This window comes from Cryptotermes secundus, unplaced genomic scaffold, assembly GCF_002891405.2.
Source record: "Cryptotermes secundus unplaced genomic scaffold, Csec_1.0 scaffold708, whole genome shotgun sequence".
In the NCBI taxonomy this organism is placed as follows: Eukaryota; Metazoa; Arthropoda; class Insecta; order Blattodea; family Kalotermitidae; genus Cryptotermes; species Cryptotermes secundus.
The window spans coordinates 54,042-74,002 of record NW_019726238.1 but is presented as its reverse complement, the minus strand read 5'-3'; positions in this window follow the sequence as shown (position 1 = coordinate 74,002).

Sequence of the window (19,961 nt, the reverse complement as noted above, 5' to 3'; positions counted from 1 at the left end):
CCCCTTTCAATGGCCCCCTTCAAAAACCCCCCCCCCCCCGGCCCCATCAGTCTGTAACTGCATGTGTAACAACATATCGGTTCTAGGCAAAGGGTTCGTAAACACGTTACCGCGGCAACCAGTATGCACTCAACAATGGTATTGTTGTTGGACACGTTGCTTTACGTGAATTTCGTATCATATCAAAGGAAAACAGGCAATTAGTTCTTCCCAGAACTTCTAGTTTGAATGACTGATGCTTTGACATCAGCCGAAAACGTACAGGGACCTCGGTTAATGTCAGACTTTCCAGACGCCTTCAAAAATGCTGCGTTCGTAAGACTAAAATTATGTTTCACATTTGTGAGGTGACGCCAGGCCGTTCTCCAATCAGGTGGTCCCTATCCCTTTAAACGATTGTGGTTACTGCACGCTCTGGCATTAAAAGAAAACCGCTTTTCCACCATCGAATGTGTTTATGTGTTTCGTGTGCTTCTCAGGCTAAACACTTTTTATTTACTTTAACATCATAAACCAACTGGACTTTTTGATGGAAACGCACTGTCTTTCTGTGAGGTAGAAACAGAATTTTCAGAGGTCCGGGTTCGATTCCCGGCACTACCAATTTTTTCTGACAAGTAGTGGGTCTGGAACGGGGTCCAATCAGCCTCGTGAGGATAACTGAGAAGCTATTTTAAGGAAATAGCGGCTCCGGTCTAGAAAACCGAGATTAACAGCCGTGGGGACCAATTGCTATGACCACACGATTCCCTGTATCTGCTAAAGTTGGCCCTAACTTCTCCGACAAGCGGCAGTCGCTCGGTCGGCATAGTTCGCTTGGGGACTAAAACCACGGAGTTTGTTTTTGTTCGACCGCGCAATGTATATCCCAAGAGTAGTTTCAACACTTCTTCACAGAGGGCTCCATAAAGCACCGAATTTAGGAGGCTTCTACCATATTATAAGGCACGTGTTTCGACATTTTTCCACCGATGGATCCCCAATCTGCCGAATTTAAGAGGATTCTACCGCGTTCTGCAACATGTCTCGACACTGGGTAGGTTTTCTGTGTACATTTTTTATCTCGTTCTGCCACAACGTGAAGTCATGAAACCTGCCAGCATGGAGGGTCGCCTCTTCATCTCTGAAAAGAACGCGACAGACACGCCTTTGTGAATTCGCTGTAGCCCTACAAACACAGAGCTACATCAAAGGACGGGCAAGAATGGGCGGCGCAGCCTGATAACAAGCCATTACAACGACTTATAAAGACTACGAACTCAAAATAACTTACGTAATGAAGGTAAAACTAGCCAAGCGCTTAATTAATTAAGCACCACGTCATGTAGGCTCATGGGACAATAGAGATAAAGCTCCATCATTCTTGACCTTGGCATTAGATTGATCAGCTTCACGCCCCGGCCACTTTACCCCTGGTACCAGTAGGATAGGAGGCTTGTGTGTCCGAAAGCCGGTCTGGACGCTGTCGTCTGCTGTCCAGCCATCATCCCGACGCTAGGGCTGAGCTATGCCAGCTACAACTCAGACAGTTTTTCTTTTTACATGTAAAGTACCATCAGAATTAGACTGCAGCAACGAACGCTCGCAAAGTGCGTTACGAGGGTGGAAAGATGACGCATTTTCTGAGCTTTGTTATCGCAAAACCCAGCAATGCCCTGCAAGAAGTGCGAATATGTCCTTCACTTACTATCTATCCCCTAGGGCAGCGCCATAGCTGAAGCGGTTAGTCGATGGCTTCCCACCGCGGCGGCCCGGGTCAAGTGCGATTTGTGGTGGACAAAGTGGCGCTGGGGCAGGTTTTCCCCGAGTACTTCGGTTTCCCCTGCCAATCTTCATTCCACCAATTGCTCCACAATCACCCTCACCTATCATCTGGGGCTGGTACAATAGGCCAGAAGTGGTCGCATTACAAGGGACTTAGTCCCACCCCACTAGCAATAAAAAAAGTCTATCCCCTATACCCGAAAAACCAACTGATGGAAGTTACTCGGCAGCTGGTTAAAGGCATGTCACGGAATGGTGACTCATGGCGCGACCCAATCCCCTCCATAACTTCCTACAGATCATGTGCTTCCCCCTCTAGCGTAATACCTTGCCCCAGTCAGCCGTCTTTACTGTCTGTTGATATGGATATCGGTACTAACGCCGCATTTCTAGCCACTGAAATTTAGGGGCTTGTCGATGTGAGCTAGAGACGAAAGCATCGAGGGCCGTCAGCCCCAGTACAGTAAGGAAATAAAGCACGGCGGATTCTGCGCGCGGCAAACTTCGATTTCTGGCTCCAGTGCTACGCTGCAAGGGGGCTGATGCATGTGCCATTTTTGTGAAGTTTCAAGCGCCCGGTCTTCCTACTGCATACGGCGTTCTCTTCGTATTAAAGAGAGTCAACTGACACACCAATTTATTCCTCAATACAAGTTCATAATATTCCTCGTACCCCGCTTGACTGTAAACATGTCCCTTCCATGAAGATGTATGGAGATGGGGGAACAACTCCATGCATTCTTAATATCAGCACTAGATGGAAGTAGATGGTCATTTTCACGCTCTAGCCACTTTACCCCTGATCAAAAACCGCCCGCACACACTGGATAGGGGAAGGGTGGCAGAGACGGTTCCGATAGAGTGGAGATGAGAACAGAACTGTCTCTTTCTGGTATCGAGTCCCGGTCTTCCATCCAAGTAGCCTTGTTTCCACAACCTACTGAGACTCTGTCTGTAGGTGATGCAGAATATTTAAATGAAATAAGACTGAAAACGCACTCGCTTCAGGAAGTTTCAGGTGATGTAACCATACGTCACGCTCCCGTATTTGTTGGATTCATCTGTTACCGAGAGAAGCTGACGTTGTCAAGAGAAGGTCACAACTTCATTATTCGGAATAGGCGGCTGAAATGACAGTTCGGTTTGAGCTGCCACCTTCCTGATGTAGCACGTCATATGAACTTTTCATCTCAACTGAAGCTCGAAAGTTCTTATCTACCGCCGGCTTTTGTATCCTGCTGGAACGTGCCGTCCCAGGTTTCACTTTCGGCGGCCGAGGGTTCAATACAATCCAGTTCCCTCTTCTACGCCTGTCGTGTTCACTCCGACGCCGTAGGAAAGCACGGTACAGCACCAAATACGGATTATACGTATATTATCAAAATCATTAATTAATTTAGAAGACAACTTCAGGAACAAACTGTCGTTAATGGCAATTATGCATGTACTTGCAGAGTTTTTTTTTCCTTGGCACTACAGCCCCAGTGGGCCTAGGCCTACCTCCACGAACTTGTCCGTTCACTTCGGTTTTTCTAGATCTTAGACATTCGGTAGGACTCCTTGGGCGGGTGATCAGCTCGTCGCAAAGCCTCTACCTGTACACAAACACAGAAAAACGCACACACACAAACTAAACATCCATGCCCTGAGTGGGATTCGAACCCACGATCCCGGTTTCCATGCGAGCGAAGACAGTACATGCCTTAGACCGCGCGGCTACTGTGACCAGCACTTGCACAGTTTAACCGTCTCAATACACGTAAAACAAATTAATTATCAATTAACGGAATATTTTGGAACATTTATACTTACACAAACATAGTTAACATTTCAATGCCCTCATTAACCGGTCCTGTTGATCTTAACCACGTAACGAAAAACACAAACAATTAGAAAGTTAAGATTAGACGGAATACAGCGCCACTAAAAAAAAGCTTCTCATCTGTCGTGCTCGGTGGGAATATGACTTTACTGCGACTTCCTAATTTATGTGCGCATGAACTGACTGGCTCACGGAAGGAGGGGGCCACAGTGCAAAAGAACAGTTCTTAAACAAGAGAAGACTTGAGAATCGCCATTACTAGTATCCATGGAACTTTAGGCCGCGCCATAGCTCAAGTGGTTAGTCGCTGGCTTCCCACCGCGGCGGCCCGGGTTCGATCCCGGGTCTGGTCAAGTGGGATTTGTGGTGAACAAAGTGGCGCTGGGGCGGGTTTTCTCCGAGTACTTCGGTTTCCCCTGCCGATCTTTTGAACGGGCCCTAATATAAAATTTCATTAAACTCCGTCCAGTGGTTATCAAGTTGGAAGACACGGAGGGACGGACAGACATGATTACCATATACGAGTTCAGTGAATGCAACTCATGAACAGGCTGTGTTCCTGAATAAGAAGGTTCAGTTCAAGTTCTGCTTGCTCGATGTTGAAAGACCCAGTCAAAGGAAACTTAAGTTTCAAATATCTCGCATAAAAGTGACCCCTTCTGAAATATACTTGAAATTCCTTCCCTCCCTACATCTATATTGACTGAAAGGTCTTTTCTACGTGCGTGGCTGTGCAATTCTAAGGGAATCCATCCGAACGTGAGACTTGCGCCATCTTTGTCCCTCGCACACATTTGTGAATCATAAATAAATATTTAATGTACATATTTATGTGTGTAGTAATATTGGTTACCTGATGCAATGAGCAATACAGCGTCATCGACTCTTCACTCAGGCGTCTGTTTCTGTCTGACTGTGTAACCTGAACTTCCATGACTCCAGCTCCAATAACATTACTAGCGAATTCATTTCCATATAAATTTGAAATTTGTTAATGAGAACGTAGAATATGATAGGCAATTTTCCTAAAAGAAAATAATTATTTAGGTTCTAAAATTAATTCACTATTGATACTAAATGCGACTTAACTGTAGCGGCTACGCGCCTTATCAAAACAGCCCTCAAATCATAAACAAAACTTACTCTTGTCATGTAGATACATGTAGTGATATGTCCTCTACGGCAAACTTACTGATAATATTGTCTTGACTTTATTTGCTCGTTTCCTTCTACCGAGTTTTCATACTGCAAGACAGTAGAGTAAACTTCTGTGTTGCCGGTCTCGGTAGCCCTGCAATCCAAGGCATGAACTGTCTTCGCTATCTCGGAAACCGGGATCGTGGGCCTGAATCCTACACAAGACATGGATGTTCGGTATGTGTATGTGTTTATTCTGTGTTTGTATTGTCCTGTGTTTAGGTGGAAACCTTGCGACGAGCTGATCACTCGTCTAAGGAGACCTACCGTCTGTAAAATGATCATGAAACTGAAAATCAGAGGCCAGGGCCCAAGGGGGCTGTAGAGCCGGTTCACGGGGGGAAGCGTCCTGCTGTTCTATTTGAATCAGCGCTCGAAAGAAGAAACTGGGTGTATTATGACTGCAGTTTTGTGGGACGCAGCGTCATACTGTTTGGTAGTGAGGTACCTATATATACCAAACAACACGGCGTCACGAAACAGAGGATCGCAAGCTTAGTATTCAAAGCCGTAAGAGACTAAAATGTCATCCACTGTATAACTCTTTAAAGCCCAGTGCCGTCTGCTTTAACATTTAAACTCTGCAGTCTGCCCCAGTTCTGTATTTATGCGTTTCACGAGATTCTTTCAGTAAAGAGCGACTGCGTTATTTTCCCCACTTTCCGCTCGTTCATGAACATGTGTCTTAGTGGTATCGAATGTTTTATTAGAGCACAATAATGGTATAGTCATCTGTAGTCGTCTGACAAATCCTAAATCCGGAAGTTGCTGCTTTAGTAAACCTTGTCGAGATATTCCTCGCCTTTTATGGAAGGTTCGTAACCACGTTCATAGAGTCCGCCACCTCACCGTAACCGGGCTGACTACAGCCCGTACGTCCCATTCTATTTATTTAAAATCGATATTAATATTATCTTCCTGTCTATGACTTCTTCTCCCAAACGATCTCTTCCCTTCTGGTCTTCTGATTAGAATGTTGCATACATTTCCTTCTTCGCTTTTCCTCTTGATACTTGCTGAATGGTCCCTAATCCCTCTTGCTCTACCTTTGTAATGCGAGGATATTCCCGGGCGCTTTGTTCGGCTTCAACTGCGCAAGAATAGAGATCTTCTGCGCCACTCGGTTGGAGCTCCTCAAACAGGAAAGTTTTGTTTCCTGCTCGGCGTTCAGCAGCAGGATCAGGGGTGCACAATATGCTTGGGGCGACTGAACTGAATTGCAGCACAATTGTTACGTACTTTGTTTTCAAACATATTCAAGTGATCTTCCTTCCTCGGAGCGAGAGACAAATTTCACACTAAAAAAACGTAAAATTATAGTTTGGTAAGGCAAAAATAATAAATCAAGCACCAAGCCATAAAGAATTACGGGGAGTGGAGGTATAGCTCCGCTGGATGGAAGGTTCACGCAACGACATCAGGGATAGAGCCCACGATATCAATTGGATAGGTTGCTGAGTGGGTTCCAGACCCGGCCTGGACTCCATGGAGTATAGAAATGTCTCTTGACCTTGGCGGGAATGGAACGCCGGGAGTCCAGCCCGCAGCCCGTCGCTGTACCGACCGAGTTTCACACTTTTGTGAGGGTATAGCGTGTATTTTTACAGTGTCGATATGCAGAGCGCAGAAGGAATGTCGCGAAGACAGCAACCAGCAGCTACTACAGACGAGAGTGAGAGGCGTAGCGACGGAAGGCAGGGGTGTACAGGCTGTGCCGACGTCACGCCCGGCGGGGACGAAGGAGTAAGTACTGTAGGCCACCCCAGCCCCCGCGGTCCTGAGCGCTTCGAGAACAGCGGAAGAACAGAGGGGGAGTGTCAAGGTATAGGAAATTTACTTGACAAATTTTTATATTGTGCACATTTAAAGAAATGGGGCACGCGATAGCATGGTTTGTTGAGGCACTATGCTACAAACTGGGAAGTCGCGGGTTCGATTTCCGATGAGGTCATTGGATATTTTTCAATTTACTTAATCCTTCCAGCGGCACTATGGCCCTGGGGGTCGACTCAGCCTGTAACAGAAATAAGGGAGGCCAGTGCATAAGGCTGACAGCCTCACCATTATCTATGGGCTGCTTCTCTAAAAGATGTGGGAGCCTCGACGTCTCACAACCCTATGGGCCTTCACGGCCTGTTACACGGGATATGTTTACCATATGCAGACTTCCATACGGGGTACAATCTGCAGTATAGGCCTACACTACGTTTGAAAACGAAAGAAAACTATACATTCAAGGCACTACAAATTATATATCGCTGACAATTTATGCTGAGAACAAAAGGAATATCAAAATATCACAAATCCTAAAAAGTACGCTAGTAGTCGAATGATATGTAGGCATTCAGTTGTGTTATGATCGGAGTGAATGTCTGGAAAGAAAATATCGACAAATGAGGGCCCAAAAACTGCAAACACATCTGCAGTATATTTTGGTACTCCAGCCTCGAATAAATCTTTCAGCTTTTATTACCAAAGACGGAACGGAACGGTGTACCTTATATTGCTGCGCAGAGACCTCATAAAGGCATTTTTATAGACAAAGGCTCTAACAGCGTCGTATGTTTTTTATTCTTCTGAACATTAGAACAGGAATTCCTCTGTTCCTTCCTTCCCCCAGCAACATGCTGTGTGGACCTCTGTATTTTCCTTTTTATAAGGAGTCTGACGGAGTTCTCTCTGTATGGATTATGGACACAGAAGTAACGTCCATGGTATCTCAAACCTTCCGAGTGGGCTTAGAGTTAAACCCGGAAAAGATGATAATACTTGATACTGCGAAAGGATTCAGGATCTTGAGCGTCAAGTGCTCCAATCAAATGCAGCTGGTTGAGGCACTATGCTACAAGCCGGAAGGTAGAGGATTCGGTTCCCGATGAGGTCACTGAATTTTCCAATTGTCCTAAACCTTCCAGCCACACTATGCCCTGGGGTCGACTCAGCCTCTTACAGAAGTGAGCACACGAATCTTCCTGGGGGGGGTAAAGGGCGGCCGGCGCGTAAAGCTGAGACCCGATTGTCTAGAAAATGTGGGAGTCTCGATGTCTCACAATCATATGGGCCTTCACGGCCTGTTACAGGGTTAGCTTTACTTTCTGTATACCATTTTTGAACGGCATAGCGCGCCTGCAACTCATTTCGCAACATTATGCGTTTATAATGATTGCTTCAAATCATTGACTACAGACAGAAACAATTAAAATACATGTCGCTAAGCTAGCAAAAGACACACCACCTGTTATGAGAGAGGAAAGTACATTACTGTGTTGAAAAGATCAGTTAAATCCAAGCCATACCTTATTGGCTTATTTCGTTAGGTTCCATTTCAATATTATCCTGACAGTACTAGGCAATTTAGGATCTTAATTTTAGGATTTCCACCATAACGCAGTATGCGTGCCCTCCTATTTAACCTTCCTCTCTTTATGCTGTGTATAGCATTTGTTGAAGAGTACACATGAAGCCTCTTCCTGCAACGGCTTCTGTCTGTAAGTTCAAGCTCTCTCTCCGAGGTTCCGTTATGAAATCAATTTCACATTCATGATCTGAGTCTGTATGTGTAGGACCATCACAGTGACAATGAGCATACACAATCATGGCACATTTAGCGAAACAAAAAAATGGTATAAATGCTTACCATATTGTGGTCTTCTAGGTTGTGACACAGTGTTGAAGTCTGGTATGTAGGTTCAAATGTTTCGGAGAAATATACTGTCTCCTTATTCAGAGTAGGATCAAAACATAATTGTTCTTTCTTTAATTCTAACAAAATTTGCTCTTGTGTGCGTCAGAATTAGTTTAAAATGCGATAAAGTTTTCCCTGAAGACAGCGGCATTATGTTACTCCGATACATCAGCTTCTGCCCGCACCTTGTCATAGCTCAGAAGACCATAATGTGAATGCGTGCTACATGCTGTTCAATCTTATGTACAATATTTACAATAGCAACACCAGACGAAGAGCAACAACTGTGGAAGTATTAATTAGCAATTTCTCTCCTCAAAGCCAAAATTCCTCGTCACCGTTAGAGACAAAATTGCCGTGGCTGTCCGTGGTCCCTCTCACGAAAACCAAATGATCTGGTTTGTGTGATCACCCACAACCGCAAATGGAACCCAAACATGGACCAGATATCTTACATCGATTTTCCCCTCGAACCACAACGAATACATTTACTGCAGAAGATGGCACTGCGCCATAATTTGACTTTTCTTGGTCACAAATTCCGACTTCTAAGCTGGCTCACGAAAAGAAACCCGTTTTCATGGGACTGCCGCTCGAATAACTTCTGAATAAACGTCTTAGTTTCAAGCAATCTTACAGGGAAGTGATGGGTTTTGAAGTTACTGAAATAGCACAAACTTCTGAGGTGACGGAAATTATATGCATTCGATGCAGTTTATGGAAATTCAGTAAACAAATAACTTCCATTTTATTTATCATCGTATGAAACTATAAAGTGATGGTGATAAATACCAACCTTTGGAAGTTTTGCTGCAACGCGTGAAGTACTGCAGGAATTATATTTCTTGTGACAAACAGAAAAAGGATTACCAGGCTCTGAACGGTTATAGTTCATGCAATTAGTTTACAATGAAGATCTTATGCCGGTACGAGAGTAAAGAGCGCTTAAAATATGTCTCGACCCACTACAACTCGAAACTCGTCTAAACTATATTTTGAAGACTTAGTTCCTACAATTAGTACAAATAAACTCCGCATCTATTAAAAAAAGGCGAAACTATCCCTGTAGCAGGCCATGGAGACCCAGAGGATTGTGAGACGTCGAGGATGCCACATTTTTTATAAAATCGGCTCAAAGATGACGGTGAGGTTGTCAGTCTTACGCGCCGGCCGCCCTTTACTCCCCAGAAAGGTTTCTGGTACTCATTTCTTTCAGAGGCTGAGTCGACCCCAGGGCCATACTGCGGCTGGAAGGTTTACGTCAATTGAAAGAATCCAATCACTTCAGCGCGAATCGAACCCGCGACCTTCAAGTCTCTATTACAGAAATCAATCAGTTAATGCTGCTCAGGGAAGTAAACCCCGTTCATTCTGAAAAGCACACCAAGCCCATACGAGCTCTACAGGGAGAGTACACAGATCTTTAATGTTAAATCACGTGTTAAGTACCTGTTGCACAACACACGTGCCATTGTGAATTTAACCAGGGCTGTCCGTCATGCCACTGAAATCCTTAGGTACCTATCCGGGGGCCTCATTAAAAAAAATCGTACATTTTATAACACGATGTGACGTATAGACTCACTGCTAGGCAATGGCTCGATAAACACGTTCTTACGAAGGCAAACTCTTGGTAAAAAAAAACCGTTAATAGGTAAAGTCTACAAGAATGAAAGGTGTTTTCTATGTGGTCCGGGCAGAGACTGTTTCCCAGGCAACTGCGTGGTAACACACGTCTACAACAACGACGGGGTTGTGTTTTCTGTGTTGCGTGGTCCTTGCCGAGGATATATAAAAGAGTCTAATTCCGAAGTTGGGAGCTGTACAGAGTACAACGGAGTTGCCCGGCAGGAGACAGCCACGGGAAGTTAGTGGCTGAGGAAGAATGAGAAAGCAGCCTGTGAAGACTTAGAGTGTGACTAGAAGAATTAGTAACAGTGATGCTATTATAATTCCGTTGCCAGGATACGACTAGTGAAGACTGAGAATCCTAGTGCGTGTGTAACTGTGTAAATCAGGGATAGCGCTATATTGCATGTAAGTACGAAATGATTGTAGCAGAAGTGTCAATAAATCCAATCATCCATTCCAGAAGCCTTAAACACGTGACAACACCAATACAGATATCAGCATGAAGCTCTGGCACGTACTTCGGCCCGTGAACTTCTCTTAAATATAACATACACCATACAGAAGAGTTCAACAAATTTTCTCCTGACAACTGTTTTCAGTGTGAGCACTGGACGAACTAGAACAGACACGGGCCTGTTAGGGGGAATGAGAGTCATTAGTCAGTGAGTACGGATTTACTTCATGCTGAGACGCCAAGCACTCAGAAACACTGATGAATGTTCATTGGCTAGAAAAATGAACGTCCAAATGAATAATGGATGTAAGAAGAGTGCACAGGTAACGCTGTCCCTTCGGTCGTTTTGTTCTCTGGGTAAGGCGGCCCATACACGTACGAGTCTTGCTCGCAGTCCGAGCCGGGCTCGGATTAATTTCACCACACACGGACGAATTTGGCTCAGTGGAACCCGAGCCGAGTCGGACTTGCGAGCCAAACTCGTCCGTGTGTGGGTCGCCACGCTCATACGTGTGTGGTGAAATTAATCCGAGCCCGACTCCTCGCCGAGCCGGACTCGCGAGCCAGACTCGTACGTGTATGGGCCGCCTAAAAGTCTGAATCGATATCAGGCCTCATCTTCAGAAACGGATCTGCCTGTTGGTCACACAGCTGAAGTTGAATTCAATCTCTATACCAAATGGATTGTTAAATACGGTGAACTTAATGCCATTAAAGAGGTTTTTAAATTCATTCAACCGATTTCCTCCAGTATACATGAACCGGTAAGTTAAGCACTTCGGAATCTTCAGATTTCTCCTTACCAAACGGAAAAGGTCATTATTTAAATAGCTTCAGCTAATTATGACACCCATTAACGTGTTTATACGCGTTCGTTGGCTTCCGTACTCCGAAAAGTTACACGAATATTTAATGAGCATTTTCCCAAAAGTTCCTTTCGATAAAATTCGTCAACTTTCTCAAAGAGAAGGAAAGCAGTAACACAGATTTGTATCTTGGGGCCTGGAAGGATATTCTAGTGAGACCAATAAAACAAACTGGCCAACCACGGCCTGCGTACCACGAGTTGGACAACTCTGCTTTAATGGGCTAAACGTATGGAATTGTTCGAGAACTTGGTGAGGCCGAAAATGGTTCAGTCACGAACATCCATCCATCGTTCTACAGCCCTTTGTTGGACCTTGGCCGCCTTTTCAGTTTCTTAATCCTATTCACAGGACTCCTTGGACGGGGGATCAGTGCGTCGCAAGGTCGCTACCTACACACAGGACAACGCACACAATACAGAGTGGGATTCCAACCGACGATCCTAGTGTTAGAGTGGGCGAAGCACAATGTTCTGCTGTCTGCAAGAAGTGTGGCTAGCCTGCGGGCGGAATTGCTCCGAGAGGAAGACAAATGACCTTCTCACTATCTGGAGACCAGATGAGTTACAGCAGGAAAACTCGTTAACAGCCAGTCGGCGACATAAAAGGTTCCCAATCAAGTTCCCATCGTTTAACGCAGAACTGACATATGTTGTACAGGGTTTCAAATATTTGCACCGCCTATGTTATCGGGGATGTGGGGCATAAATCAATCTGCAACAAATTCACTTCTTAATGACGGATGCAGATAACCGCACACACGCTTTGGAAAATCTATCTGTGGCTCTTCAGTCCTTTTGTTGGACCATGGCCGCTTTTTCAGTCCATCGCAAGGCCGCTACATCCACACAGACATCCATGCCTCGAGGGGGTTTCGAACCCATGATCCCAGGGTTCAAATGAGCGAAGACAGTTCATGTCTTAGGCCGCGAGGCTATGTGATCGGCACGCTTTGCAAACTGATGTCCAGTTACACCGTAAATGTTAACGTAATGAAGTTTCACAAAGCAGGCAAAGGTAAACAAGTTCTGAATCATGGCACCAGATGGAAGTGAACGCTCAGATTCACACGGTACATGGGGATTTTGAGGAACGGTAACATAACCTGCCCCTGTGCTCTTAATACATCCCAAACCTAACTTGAAACGCACTGAACCTTAGCAATTGCAAGCCTCCATGTGTCCAAACTATGGATCATTGTTAAACACTGTTTCTGTGAAGTGCAGTCTGTCCAAAAGCACTGCTTTCAAAATCCTGTCACATGTTTCAATTAATCCTCATAATAATGTCCACTTCGTAGGGTCATTTGAGTTCCTGAAAATTTGTTCAAAACTGAAAAACAATGTTGGTCCTAATGTTCTGAAAGTCACTTCTCCGTTACAGTTAGAACAGTATTCTTCAGTGCGATTGCATGACTTCACTTGTCCCGATGAAATATGCGTAAAAGGGGGTCCAATTTCTAGAAGCTGAACGAGACGGAAGAAAAGGCGAAACTAAGCTAGGAAAAAGAATTGTTTGCTTCGTAACAACATGAGGACAATGGAAAGACTCGCTTTCCAATATCCCTAGATTCCCTGCGATCACACATTCCAATTCTTGAAGGAAAACTACCGCCGTTCGCTTTGGAAGTAGACCTAGTCTATGGGGGGGGGGGGTGAATCTACACATTCCAGACACGATTCAAAGCCATTTGATATTGGTCCTGTAATCCGACAAGCATTTTTGTTCCGTATTCCCAAACACCTCGTCACGCTGCTGGTCTTGCTTGGCGGGCGGCAATATACAGGATGATCCAGAGGCCAAAGGAGAACCCATAGGTGCCCAATCCATCAGGCCCAGATGTCAGTTGGAGCCTCTGGAACGAATTCAAAGGAAATCATTTCTGTTTCTGAGCATCAAAATGTCAGAGTGATTCTTCTAGGCTCGACTCAGCAGGATAATGCTGAGATGGTATCCTGATGTACAACACCGACCAACAACTTAACCTCATGGAGTAGAGTGCATATTACAATGAAATGCCCTGCCAACTGGAATCCACAAATTCGTTATTTATTGAGAACATCCCACCACTTGTCCCTGTCCTGAGCCAGATTTATCCAGTGCACAATGTATCACACTATTTCCTTAAATCCATTTTAATATTGTCATGCGTCACAATGACTAAGACACGAGTTTGCATTGGTAATTGGATTTACTAGATATTTATAGGTCGAAACTACAAATAATTATTACACTAATGCAGCTTTACACAATGTACAATCACACTCCCAATATCACTGTGCTACAGTTCACATAAAGTCTTCAAATCACACGTTATATCCTCACAGGCTGACTTCTTGTACTCTTCTGCACTACGAACTGATTCGTCCCTGAACCGAACGAATTCTGTCACTTATACAGCAGAGGAACGGACACGCATCACAGGAAACACATGTCACGTGACCATCACCCACCGCTGCGTGGCGTCACCGCGGACACGGGAAACACAGCCTCCTCTACTGTTGCGTGTTTACAGAGCTGTTGCCGGGCAACGCGTTGGCCAAACCCGTTACAATATCGTCACATCTACGACTAGGACTTAAGTGGTCTCTTTCTTTATAGTTCTCAGATTAAAATGTTTTAACACTGTTGTACTCACATCTCATTTCCCAATGCATTCTACGTGTCCCACTCATCTTATTCTCCTTAAGCGCACAATCCTAAAGATATTTTGAATAGTACAGCTACGTATTCGTGTATTGCGGGATTCCTCATGTCAGTTCTCACCAGCTTACCGCTGCAGAATATACCCCATAAACATGGAATGTTTCTTTTACACAAATTTCAATATATATTTCATTTATATTTAATAATTTATATATCCAATCAACAGACTACTTTCAATTAATGTGTAACATTTCCCCGGCTATAATTACGTGTATAGAGACCTGAGCTTGCGCCGTCACCATCCGCAACCTGCCCTACCTCATACCACGAGAAGGCCCAAATTTCCTGGAAATAATCGATTGTCTTCACATTCTCGAATATTTTCGCGGAAACCCAACTTTCGGTGCGGGCTATTTATAAGAACAGATTTAGGATTGCTGAGGCTCGGTTTCCCTGAGTTTGCGGAACGTCACGAGCTGCGCTGCTTGCAATGAGACGCAGACCAACTGGGATGTGCCACTGGATCAAATAAAGGAGAGTGAGGTAGACAAAAGTCGCTGGCTTCCCACCTCGGCGGCCCGGGTTCCAGCCCAAGTCAGGTCATGTGCCATTTGTGGTGGCAAAGTGGTAGTGGGGTAGGTTATCTATGAGAACTTCGGTTTCCCCTGCCAATTCTCATTCCACCGAACATTCCACATTCATCATCATCTGTCATCCGGGACTGTTACAATGGGCCGGTTAGTACCCGGCGTACCAAGCGGACTCAGCCTTACCCCACCCCAAGAAACTCAAAGAAAAATCCACCGAGACGCGTGTTCTTTATAAACGTACGTGAATCCGTCCATGTTGGTCTCAGCCAGACACATTCTTTTGGAAAATAGGAGCAGAGGAATACGAAACCGATTTCGGAGTTGCAGTTAGAAGCCATGCTTCCGTTTCGAAACCGAAGGACAATTAAACTTAGACGTTTCGTGATTTTCTCCCCTGCTCCGAGACAGTGTTGTGCCTAAGACAGGCCACGACCCCTACTCAGCTAGTGACTGCAACATACCCCATACGTTTCGCAACGTCAGAACAGACGAGAAGGTGGTTATGCGCGGTGAACTGGAAATATCAGAGAAGATTTGTGTCCTATTTCAGCAACAGCATCACAAGCAAGTCTCCTGAAGTTGGGAAGAGAGTTCCGAAACATCTCACACACACAAACTAGAAAACTGAGATTTCCGCCATATCTGTGACACGGGACCTTCCCAATCCCGGTATTCGCTTGGAAGAAGTGAACAAAACCACGAAAATTCCTCGCTGTATATGCGACCTGTGCAGTGTTTCGAACCGGGTATATCCCGCACAGAAATCACACCGTCACAACTGTGACAAAAGTCTACCACTAAATTGGATGTTCATCTTCATTTGTAGAGGCACACTCCTCCGAGCGAAGGAACCTGAGGACAGTACTTCCAAGCTTTTCACTGAAACGTATACTGGAATTTTTATAACTGGATCCATTTCTCGAAAAGCCACATTTTCACTCCTCCCATATAACAGGCGCCAAGTAATTCTCATTTTTATATGTCAAAAACATAACAATTTCACTTTAATTTACTGACTGTGTTTTGTTTCATTCATGGAAACAAAATAAGAATGGCCCTTACATGTTTTTCCTCCTACACATTTACAGGAAGGAACAGTCCAGCCAGTGAGACTCCTCAGTACAGTAATCAGTCTAAGCATAGGCCCTGGCCTATAATTTCCTCTATCCCGAGAAATACAGAGGAATGAAACCTCTACCACGTTACCAGAGAAGAGAAACAGGATTTGCGGAATCAGGTATAAGATAAACTTGACCTTAAATATTCCTTTTGTTCAGAAAGACGTGTAACACAGTGAAATAAGAATATAAAAATTAATATACTGGAAATCTTTCTGGACACGAGGGTGGATTTTAGTTTAAACTTATATTCAAATATTGTTATCCCGAAATAATACTACTCCACCATAAAAACATTATCATTTAGTGATCCCATTTTCGTTCCACTGATGATGTAAGCTGAGATAAGGTTCCCAGTTGTGGAAAATCGGAAAATGTATCAGTTATTGAGCGGAAAAGCGAATCAGCTGAAGTGACCAGGCTGGCGCCTAGCTGTCCGACAGTTTTCACAGATTGTCTCCTGGCTCCTCCGACAGTGACAGTCACCCTTACAGAACCCGTGAAAGCGCCCTCTGTCTTCTCTGGTTGCGCTACGAACTGCATTCTGTATTTATGTAGCAAAATATATACATCTTCCTCGACTTCTCCAATAGCGGCTGCAATACAGCAGACCCAGTGGTAGCAGTCATCAGTAAACTGACATCTTAATGACTAGAAGTTCGTAAAATTTACTCATAAGAAATTAAACAACACAACAAACTGAAAATGAAAAACTAAACTATTTACTCCCTACAGAAGGCTGTTTTTGTCGTTGTTGCTGCTGCTGTTAATCATCATCATCACTGACATTGTTACTATTATTGTTGCTGCTACAGCATTAGCCGTCCAGTAAGTCCAGAAATTCCTCATCTTCTATGGAATCTGAAGGTTGGGTGATGTTCTCACAACCCACTCGATACTGTTCTCAGCCAAGTTAATTAAAGCCAATTTCCTCTTCAGATTGTAGGATAGGAGATATAGTTTCTTGGGCACATAAACATTAGTTAATTCCTAACGAACACGAAACTAGCACCGAAAACTTTCCACGTATAAGGTGCAGATAATTTGTAGCTCAGTACACCAGGAAACTGTGCTCTTCCATTTATTGCAACAACTAAGACGCCCTTTCTCACGGGAATGCTCGTCTGAAATATGGAGGGTGTTTAAGAATGTATTACTTTATAAAGAGCAGTATTATATAGTACAGCAGATTACAGTCACGTGTAATGATAAAATATTTAAGGGCAAGGAAGTTTTAATATAACAGAATATTTCACGAATATGTTGTGCTTTCTTTGCACGTGGCAGAACGCAGAAAGCCTTTCTCCCTCGCCGCAAAGTAGGGTACAGGGAAGACACAGAGAAACGTGGCTTTATGTAAGATATAACTGTAACACAAGGAACAGTGAGTCACAGCGACGGCTCTAGTACCTTCTCCTTTCTGCATGCAGCCAACGCATCTCTAGACTTTTCCTGTTAAAATAAAACCCGCGTGTGAGCACACAAATGTAGGCAAATTCCGGCGCGCCATTACGTAAACACCATGCCATGAACATGTACGAGGGGTGGGGGGGTGGAAGTATAGCTTCATCATTCTTGATTTCGGCATTAGATAGAGGTGCGTGGTCAGCTTCACGACCAGGCCGCTTTACACCCCGGTACCAACTGCAAAGGTGACAGCCCTCTGACGCAAACCTGACAGAGAACATAACAAACATACTGTGACATGACGCCCGAAAGCAGGAATAGTGAATTCAGAGGAGACGTATCGGTAAACAGATTCCAGCGGCAACGAATACGCAAACAACTAAATAACTCCCGTTGCTATGCAACAGTGCTCTAAACACGCCTTCTCAACAATAGATGGTCTGTGTTTTCTGCGTGGTCCATACCGGGGGGGTTATAAAAATGACAAAGATCGTTTGGGTTAGCTAAGTTTCGAGTCATCAGCCTGCCGGGAAATGAACTTGGAGCAGAGGAAAGCGAATTGAGGGAGTCTCCGGAGATGGCAGCTGCAGCATAGAATTGAGGGAGTCTCTGGAGATGGCAGTTGCAGCATAGAATTGAGGGAGTCTCCGGAGATGGCAGCTGCAGCATAGACTAAGAGAGTCTCCGGAGATAGCAGCTGCAGCATAGAATTGAGGGAGTCTCCGGAGATGGAAGCTGCAGTATAGAATTGAGGGAGTCTCCGGAGATGGCAGCTGCAGCATAGACTAAGAGAGCCTCCGGAGATGGCAGCTGCAGCATAGACTAAGAGAGTCTCCGGAGATGGCAGCTGCAGCATAGAATTGAGGGAGTCTCCGGAGATGGCAGCTGCAGCATAGAATTGAGGGAATCGGCAGTCGAAGGTGACTGACCAGAAATGGCATGAAGTGAATTAGACTGTGCAAAGAAGACTTCATATATGCTGTAGTGACAGCGAGACTGCTATAAATCCGTTGCCAGTATACGACTAGTGAAGGCTGAGAACCATCCTGCTCTTAGCACAAATTCAGCTGTCTTTCCAAAAGTTTGAAGCTACTGATGTTAATAATTTTTGACAAATTCCCGTTGAAATTTCAACTGGTTGTGTGCTAGTAACGTTAACATGTGAGGCCGCGCCATAGCTTAAGCGGTTAGTCGCTGGCTTCCCACCGCGGCGGCCCGGGTTCGATCCCGGGTATGGTCAAGTGGGATTTGTGGTGGACAAAGTGGCGTTGGGGCAAGTTTTCTCCGAGTACTTCGGTTTCCCCTGCCAATCTTCATGCCACCAATTTCTCCACAGTCACCCTCACCGATCATCTGGGGCTGGTACAATAGGCGAGAAGTGGCCGCAGTACAATAAAAAAACGTTAACACGTACAAGCAGAGAGGTTGTGGAGGATTAACCGACAGAATGAAAAAATAAGGTTCCCTGATCCGTGTCTCGGCCTAGGTTTTTTGTGCTGAATGATCTGCATGTCCTCCTGCCATGAAAAGTTTCCCACGCACTATTTTGTACCGCCCAAAGCTTCAAGCAGGGCAAAACAAAAATGAAAAGCGTGGAAGTTGTGGGAAAAAGTGCGGTATGTACCGTGTTATTAATTAAGAAGTGTGCTTGATGGTGGGCATTTAACCAAATGTGGACAAACCATGATGGCGTCTACCAAAACCATAGACAGTTTCTCTGGGTGGCAAATTACTCTCCTTTGGTCAACTTAATGTGCTATGCCTCCAGCCCGACTTATCTTGCAGTTGCCAATGTACACGTACATGCCACAATGTCGTTTGTATAACTAAGAATTAACTATTAAGCCCTCAACCATCCTCCGAGAGCGATGTAAAGGGAAAGTGAACACTATTTCGGTCAAAAGAGATTTGTGAAAGAATAGAGACACTGTTCCTAGAGGCTTAGTCTAATTTTCCCTGCTTGTGATATCGCTTCTTATTTGAATAACAAAGACATAAAACTGCCGTGCCCCACAACTAAGCACACCCCTTGCTTCCTCACTCCTGTTTCTCTCTCGCTCTATCATGAAATGTATTACCCACAATCAACATGCCTTTCTACAAGAAATGTTTTCAGAGGAGTACACTAGATGGCTCTGACCACGTTTCAGGGCTCTTTCTTATCTTTGCCAAAATAAGTGCAGTGTAGTCCAAGTTACGCGTGTTAAGTTTCCTTTGTTAATTCATTCTAGTGGAAGGCGTCTTTCCATATAAAGGAGAATTCTAAAGCAAAATTTAAGATGCATATTTCAAAATATAAATTCTCAAATAGAAGCCCCTTCCATTTACAATTCATCCTGCGGTATCCATGACACTCGCTTAGGAAGGGCTCCAACAAGTGATCTACTGACATACGAGAGTGTTCTCACTTTAAGGAGTTGCTCTCTACTGCACTAATGATAGGAACTGTAAGATATACACTTTAGAAAAGGGTACTTAAGTAAAACAAGAAGTTCTGGGAAGAACGTAACCCCTCCTTCCCTTTCACACGACGTGGACTGCAAAGATAACGACACGTCAAATAATTATTCTTCAGCTGCCTGTGTATTCGTTGTAGCAGAAACGTGCTTACTGAGCCGTTGCCTAACAATGGTAGCGGTGAATGTACAGACAGCAAGATGATCTAACAACCTTCCTTTTTTTCTAAACAAGGAAAGTAGGAGTACAATGTGCTGTGTATATTATTAAAGTGCACCAATAAAACCTGATAACTTAGGAATACGCAGGAATATACAAACATA